The following is a 6,351-nucleotide window of genomic DNA, read 5'->3' as shown; positions in this document are numbered from 1 at the left end:
TCCTCTCATGTTTCACTCATTGTCAAGAAATACTCAACTTTGAGGAAGGGAGAGGAGAGAAGGAAAAGAGCAGAGAGAAGTTCAAATTTCCCATTTGGGCTTCATCATGTACAAAGTAACTTGAGCCATTTTTGTATTCTAACCAGCTTTTCTTAAGAGTTGCTGCCATTGAATGTATTTCATTGCTAGTAGACCAACATACAACCACTTTATCTTGACTTAGATGTTTGCTCTCATTAAAGTGACCTGCTGTTATCAAGGCTATAAAATTGTGTAGCAACTATATCCAAAGATGGGTTGATAGCTGCTAAAATTGGACAAAGAGGAAGATGAAGAGATGACATTTTCAAAATTCAATAAAACTACTATAGATAATTTCATTTTTTTCTTTCATATTTCAGTTTTTATTGCTTGTTCTGAGGATCAGTACCGACAATTCAACTTGTATACACTTCTGAATGTATGTACCGAAAATCTAAAAAATCATGTACTTGTGATTCTTTTCTAAGTTATGCCAGTGACCCTCCAGCTTAAAATTTGGAGCCAAACTTTCCTTAACAGTATATCAAGTACCAATATCTTCAAATATTGATATGCTGTTACATTGTTAAGTCCCATTAATTCACAATTTGATATACTACATACTCAAATTTTTAATCTTGCACAGCACATTAACAAAGTTACTAGGAAACTGGACTACTATGACCAAGAATGTTACGGAATTCACAAAATCCTGATGGGGAGAGCCAAGATCAAGGAGTGGCTTTCTTTAGGAAACAATTCTACCAAAAACAACATGGTAATAGAACTATAATTTAAAATGTTCAAGACATATTAAATGCATGACTGACTCCAAATTGCCATTTAGGATGCTTGTTTTTGTAGTATATAAAAACTACCCCATCTATGGAATGTTAAGCTGAAACCCAAGACAATCAGAGCCTCCCATATTCAATATCCCACTATTTCCTGGTTGTACCAAAAAATAAACAACCAGCAAATGACTTCACTGCTAAAAAAAAAAAAAAAAAAAAAAAAAGCATTTACACTTAAAAAATGGGCTAAGTTGGGATTCCCTCCTTCTTAATACTTAAAAAAATACTTAAAAAAAAAAAAAAAATATATATATATATATATATATATATATATATATATATAGTAGTTTCTAGAGCTACTAAAAAACTTGGATTTACAAAATAGTTGATAAAAGTATTCCTGTGATCTGTACAGGAAGGGAGACAGTGGCCACTGATAAGACATGGGATCTGATAATCAGACTTGGCTTTTTTCTCTCCTCCCTCATCAGAGGCTGGACTCTCATTTTTAGTTTCTCCGTTTTCTGCAGGTAAGTCATTTTGTTTCTTGCTGAGCCACTTTAACCTGTTTTCCCTTTGCTCCCCTTTGCACTTTTTTGTCTCAAGATTTATCCTTTCCCGCCTTTTTTGGCTTCAACTCTTGCAGCCCTAGGTTTTGCAACTGACAACCATGCCGACCTCCTCTTGGGCTCCTCCTTTCCCGCCCCCTCGGGGGAATTGACCTTCCTCCTGGGCATCCTGGTGGCGCGGCCCGTGCGTGCAGGTGCCTGTGGGCCGCCGCACGCCCAGAGCCTTCGCGAAGCTGGGCTGCCTGGCCGCTGTCGCTCCTGCCGCCTCCCGAGCTGCTGCGACCCGGCCAACAATTTCATTTTTTAATAGAAGTAAATGTGCCTTAGTCAATTTCATCCCATTTCCAGCCCTAAAGAAGACCTTAAAATTAAGGTAGGTTTTTCAAATGGGGAAACAGGGCTATATAACGATAATAGCAATGACAAAAATGGCGTTTATTGATGTGTCCTGTGTGCCAGGCACTCTTCTAAACCAATTGGATGTATACGTGCATTTATACCAATGTTTAATCCTAATAACACTAGGGATTAAACCCTATAATGGCAACTATTAGCCCATCCTGCAATGAAAAATCTGGGGCTCAGGGAGGCTAAATACCTGCCTCAAATACTCTTGCTCAAATAGTAAGTGATAGAACTAAGAAGTGAAAAATAGTAATTTTGACTTAGGGATTTTCTGATAAGCTACAAATAGAAGAGGCTCCTGAGGCTGATGAGCGCATCCTGTTTACAACAACGTAAAAATCCCTCTATTTTCCTAGGTATAATGATACTATGTGTTATAATGATAATATGTATGAATGTGGGTTTGCAGAAGAAAATCTCTTTAAATTTATCTTATATTAGTAAGCAAGCTTCCTCCTCCCTTCTTTTTCCTTTTAGTCTCAGGTTAACAATTCACTTTACCTTGATGGACACATTTCAAATTTAATTACCTTCAACCAATGTAGTTTTCCTGGAAAGGTAATATGCTGTGGATATTTTTACTTATGGCAAAAAACAAAAACAAAAACAAAAAACACCTATTCTGCTTAGTTTTTTATTTTATTTTATTTTTTCTTTGAAAAAAGAATAGAAGTTTCTATTTCAGATACACTTGAGAACAGGATGAGGTGTAAATCTGGGAAGACATTTATATGTCTCTCAGAGGCTATAAATCACTTGATCCTTTTTAAGGTTTTTTTTTTCCTGACATTGTACATCACATCTAAAACAGTTTCCGTTAGACAAATAACAGTATCTGTTCCTTTTTTAAAATTGATTTTCCTCAGATAATATTTAGAAGAGATTAGACTTATATAGTATCCTTACAGCCATGAACAGATATATTACCATCAGTCAATATCTTAAAAGAAAAAAAGTTATCAATATAGCCAGATCAAAAACAGTCTGATTTTGACATCCAGTAACTGTCATCTAATACAACTTCTCCAGTCATTTTCAAGTACCAGCTAACCATTGTGTTACTTAAATAAGCATCTTTAAGTAAAGAATGCCCTGATTTTCCCCTCATTTAATCTTGACTTTATGAGACATAAGTTGGTAACCAGTATCTTCCCATGTGACCACATTCAGATTGAAACATTCTTCATATACCACTGAGACATTCGTACTATTTATTATCCCAAAGCTCAGGAATTGTGCTGTGGGAAGACATGCCCGTGTAAGTTTTATATGGCGCTTGAAATTGCAGCCATTTGAGAGACGGGAGTAAACTCTGACTTTTCATGTAAAAGAATAGGGTAAAAGTATCAAAATTTCCAAAAGAACTCTCAATTCCACAAGTATCCTTTTTAGAGACTACCCCTTTGTCAGCCTTGGAAGTTTAGGGAAGCAAAATCATTTTCTTCAAAACGGATAAAAATATATAAGGGGTCAGTGCCTCTCTGTCATTTACTTACTGTACCCCCTTCACCTGGGTCCCATTCCTTTTTATTCTGTTTCACAGGATCTTAACAGATAGATAGATTTTGTGTCTAGAAAATGTCCATCTCTAAATCAAGATAAGTATCCACTGGTTTCTACACTGTAAGTCTAAATGTGATAGAAAAAAGAGACGGAGTAAAAATACTCATGCTGTATGTGTGATGATTTTCACCCGACACCATAAGCTCCTCCCCTTCTACAGGTGTGGACACTTTTTTTCCACTACCTCCTTTTTCCACTAAGGACTAATTAGGGAAGTAGGCTTGAAGAATAAACTCACCAATTACGGAAAAGAAACCACTACCCTGATGCAAACTGAACTCTCCATAGCAGGTAAGCATCTGTTCGTTAAAATTATAAGTTTCCAAATCATTAATTATAATTGAAAGAAGAAATGGGAGAAATAGAGGGGGAAGGTGAAATTCAGCATTATATAGGAGGAATAAATCATAATCAAGTTTACAGGAAAAGATGTTTTTGTTTTTTGGTGTTTTTGTTTTTGTTTTACTGTTGTAAATTTTGATATGTGGAAAACAAGCATTGCAAAATATTAAATTACTTGCACTGATAGGGGCACTACTAGAGAAACAGATAAGAGAGGAATCTCTAAACAGAAAACCTATCGTCTGAAAAATAATTACTACCATTGGATCACAAGTGCTTTAAAAAAATCTCTTTCTTCATTAACAAATATAGTACCCTCTCTGTGTGTACCCAAAGGAGAAATGTCTCTCTGATTTTAATATCACCAGTATTTGTCACCCTGCAAAATTTGTGGATTGAAAGAGTTCCTTAGCCTATAAAGGTATATTGAAGCCGGATCAAGGAGGGTTTTGATAATGTAGAACTTAGAGAAATTCATTTCGAGATATTACAAGTGAAAAGTCAAGCAAATGCTATGGTAAAGAGCATATGGATAATTTTATGGACAAACTGAATCACATAACTACTCACATTTGTTTCTCTTGTGTTAGCTGCTCGAAAGCTTACAGTACAAATCACCTACTGCGAGTACACTTGATTCTCATTATTTGTGGTAGCTATGTTTAATAAACACAGGGAACACTGTCTTAGTGAGTTCTGAACCATCGCTTCCAGGGAAAATAAAAGATTAGGTTCCTGAAAGCCTCTGGTCACAATATTTTCATCAGCAGACCAACACATAACGTGGTTTTTATGTATTTCTGTTTAAAGACATTAATATGTATTGTTGATTTATTACCATTGAACTCACAATCAAGAACATTAGAATTCATGCCTGAAGAAAGCATATGTAAAGCATGTATTTTCTTGGTAAGACACATCACAGTCTTTTTGCACTCAGGAACACAGCACCTAAGTACAGTAGAACCTTGGATTGTGAGTAACTTGTTCTGTGAGCATTCCACAAGACAAGCAAACATTTGTAATAAATTTTAAGTTGATAAACAAGTGATGTCTTGCAACACAAGTAGTACAGGATCCCAAATGTCACATGATCACCACTGAGCCAATGGTTCTTCTCTCTCTTGCTCACTGTGGGGTTGTGTGTGATCGTCTCCCATGGCTTGGATGCTCGGTCTCTGGCCGTGGTGTTTGGCAGAAATCAGTGATTTTTCAGAACATTGGAAGGTGCCTCCAACTGGTACTAGTATACTTTTTGTTACTTCAAAGCACCTATGGACAGTCCTTTACTTTTCCATATAAGAAGCTTATGAATTCTTTGCTTCATTCTAGGTCAGATATAGACCCTTTCCTCTGCTGCCTTATTGCCAGTTACATTAAATACAGTATATGACAAGTTTATTAATACTGTATTGTAGTCAACATCTGTTAGTGATAGTGAAAGTTGTCGTACACAATAACCCTCCACTCTCTTATCTCCTTCACACCAGCCACAAATGTTTGCAAAGTAAGTGGATGTTAATGTATTTATTTTTCTTTATATTTTGTATCTTCTTTATTGTTTTGTATTATATTACAGTATTGTAATCATTTTTGTATGAATATTTTGGGGTTGTGGAATGAATCATCTGAGTTTCTATTCTTTCTTATGGGGAAATTCACTTTGATATACAAGTGCTTTGGATTACAAGCATGTCTCCAGAATGAATTATGCTCACAAACCAAGGTCTTACTGTACTCTGCTTGGGGCCATTTTAAACAGTGAACTCCCAAAACAAAAAGCACAACCTGCAAAAGAATGTGGAACAAAGAGATCACATAAAGGACATGTTTAGAGTATGAGAGTTGGAACAGAAAGTCAGTTTCTGCAACTTCAGCTGACAATGTGGGCATTGGAAATTCAAATTTTTCACCATTCTGGGCATAACCAAAAATGACTGTGAAAGCACTGGCAATATTGATTTTGGGGTTCACAGATAAATTTTAGCAAGTAGGTAAACTCATAAATATGGAATCCACAAATAAAGAGGATCAACTCTATATGGAGAACTGTACTCCATATGCTTTGCCTACTGGCCTCACTCTTGACCCCATATTACTTTTATACCTCTATTTTCCCCTTGCCTGAATGTTCATTTAAAGTTAATTTTTCTTCATGTATTTTACTTATGTGTATAAGGGTTTTAGATGCTTTGGGGAATAAACCAGACAATAAATCAGCAAATCAGCAACAAGTACTTGGAATTCCTACTCTTTGCACTAGCTACTTTGCTATGTATCAGGACACAAAAACATTTCTAGACATCAAATGTAATGAGAGCTACATGATCAGTTTCTCTATGAAATATGTTATTTCACCTTTTCTCAAAAAATATTGCATTACAGTAAAGTGATATATTTAACTTGAAGATCTATTAAGAAGTTAAAATTTTACTCAGAGATAGCATGAGTGAATGAAAAGTCAAGTAGATACAAGGGTGAAGAGAGGATGGCTCAACTTCTCCTTCTTTTGCTCAACCTGAGCTCTGGAAACTATTTCTGCAAAGCTTCTAATATTGACCCAGGCTATGAGTACTAAGCTATGGTCCAGAAGCCTGATTTTCTGGTACTGGCCCTCAGTATCTCTTCTGACTCCCACAGAGAATACAAATACCTCA

General features: G+C 35.9%; 1 pseudogene; it reads right to left on the bottom strand.

Moving 5' to 3' along the window:
* Nucleotides 1–236: 236 nt before the first annotated feature.
* LOC128777780 (non-histone chromosomal protein HMG-14-like) lies at nt 237–1,747 on the bottom strand (annotated as a pseudogene).
* Between the last annotated feature and the right edge of the window lie 4,604 nt (nt 1,748–6,351).

Source organism: Panthera pardus, unplaced genomic scaffold (assembly GCF_024362965.1).
Source record: "Panthera pardus isolate Hobbes unplaced genomic scaffold, ASM2436296v1 HiC_scaffold_17, whole genome shotgun sequence".
In the NCBI taxonomy this organism is placed as follows: Eukaryota; Metazoa; Chordata; class Mammalia; order Carnivora; family Felidae; genus Panthera; species Panthera pardus.
This window is presented reverse-complemented; position numbering and strand designations above follow the sequence as displayed.